Below are 2500 nucleotides of genomic sequence, written 5' to 3' on the forward strand. Positions count from 1 at the left end.
ATATATATATATATATATATATATATATATATATATATATATATATATATATATATATATATATATATATATATATATATATATATATATATATATATATATATATATATATATATATATATATATATATATATATATATATATATATATATATATATATATATATATATATATATATATATATATATATATATATATATATATATATATATATATATATATATATATATATATATATATATATATATATATATATATATATATATATATATATATATATATATATATATATATATATATATATATATATATATATATATATATATATATATATATATATATATATATATATATATATATATATATATATATATATATATATATATATATATATATATATATATATATATATATATATATATATATATATATATATATATATATATATATATATATATATATATATATATATATATATATATATATATATATATATATATATATATATATATATATATATATATATATATATATATATATATATATATATATATATATATATATATAGCAAATCCCCAAAATGAAGAACAAACACAAAGAACAACAATGCGAGGACGTGGTACATGTAAAGTATTAGCAGACACTCAGGGAAGGAAAGAAAAGTGGTTTTACGTTTTGAGCAATGCTCTTTTCCAGAGACGACAGTAGACAGGAAAGTTCAAAGAGAAAAGGCGGGCGGAGGAGAAAAAAACCGGCAACGATTCATGTGTGGTTACAGACGCACACACACACACACACACACACACACCCATACACCCACACCCACCCACCCACCCACACACATACACATCTATAGATATAGATATATATTATTCTTAAACAAGAATATTGCTGAAAGTGACATCGAAGTTAAGCCGTAATATGTTTGTACTATAGAAAACAACAAATTGTACTCTGCAAAAGAATAGTGTATCTTCGTAGATTAATGCAAAATTGTTTTTATTCAAAGTACACATGTGTGCTTGTGTGTGTGTGTGCGCTTGTGTGTGTGCGTGTGTGTGTGTGTGTGTGTATAAGGTGGTTATTTTATAATGGGGTTATAGAAATGTATAGAATTGGAATATTTTTCAATATCGCTTAATTATACCCACTTCGAAGAATGATGTGACTAAAGTGTGCTAGTCATTTGAGTGTCGAACTGAATCTGGGCTGCATTTTGTAAAAAGAACGATCGTATTGATCCTTGATATAGGCACTGGAGTGCAGCCTGCAATCTATTCTCTCATTAATCTTGGACAGCCGAGCAAAGTGCTACTCAAAAATCGCAGACATCTCCAAGTGAGTATCGTTCTTCAGAAGCATATCTTTACCCCGTTTGAAACTCCCAGATATTCTGCTGGCGCATTTCTCCTCTTTTTTCTATTATCTGTCTGTTAATTGTTACCGTTTTGCTTTCTCCACCATTTTCTGTTATTGTTGACCATGTCTTGGCACTTGGCGGACGTGTTTCTGTTGTTGCCGCTGTTGGGATTTTTTTTAATTGTTGCTGTTGTTGTTAGTGTTGCTACACCCACGGTTTCTTATTTTAGATTTGTAGTTTCTGAGTTAACTGTTGTTGCGGCGACATGCAGGTGCTGAAGCTATTCTTTTTCGTAGCATATCGTGAGAAATGGAGGGCTTCTTTCCTTATGCTATTGCTACAGGCGGGACACATTCAGATGATTTATGTCACCAATTATTTGACATCATGTTTTTCTGCCCTGAACGGCTATGCAAATTTGTGAGACGTCAAAGGAGGTTGGTAAAGTCCGGGATGGATTCCGCACTTTCACGATGAGCTTGGATCAAGACTTCCATCACCTGGCTGTTCCATTGTTATTTCTGTCGCCTCTAGACAAACAGAATATTCGTTTTGTCTTCTTTGTCCAAGAATGCATTCGCCATCAACCAGATGTTTAATTCAGAAGCTATGTCCAATTCTTTATAATTACCCTCCGGCCGGGGCAGTTTAGTATGAGGAGTGCTTTGTAACTTCATCTTCTGTCGGAAAATGTTCCTTTGTCGTGTGATATTTTACCTATACCGACATACGTGCTTTTGCCTCAGATGTTTGCGAAGGGCTTACGCCTGCTATATTTTCCCCACTTTCTATACTTTTTTGTTGACACTCCGTCTCTTACGACGTCGAGGGTTCCAGTTGATCCGGTCAACGGAACAGCCTACTCGTGAAATTAACGTGTAAGTGGCTGAACACTCCACAGACACATGTACCCTTAACGTAGTTCTCGGGGATATTCAGCGTGACACAATGTGACCAGGGTGACCCATTGAATTACAGGCACAACAGAAACAGGAAGAAAGAGTGAGAGAAAGTTGTAGGTGGTGAAGGAGTACAGCAGGGTTCGCCACCATCCCCTGCCGAAGCCTCGTGAAGCTTTAGGTGTTTTCGCTCAATAAACATTCACAACGCCCGGTCTGGGAATCGAAACCGCCATCCTAT

The sequence above is a fragment of the Octopus bimaculoides genome, chromosome 12 (assembly GCF_046866305.1).
Source record: "Octopus bimaculoides isolate indiv1 chromosome 12, ASM4686630v1, whole genome shotgun sequence".
NCBI lineage: Eukaryota > Metazoa > Mollusca > Cephalopoda > Octopoda > Octopodidae > Octopus > Octopus bimaculoides.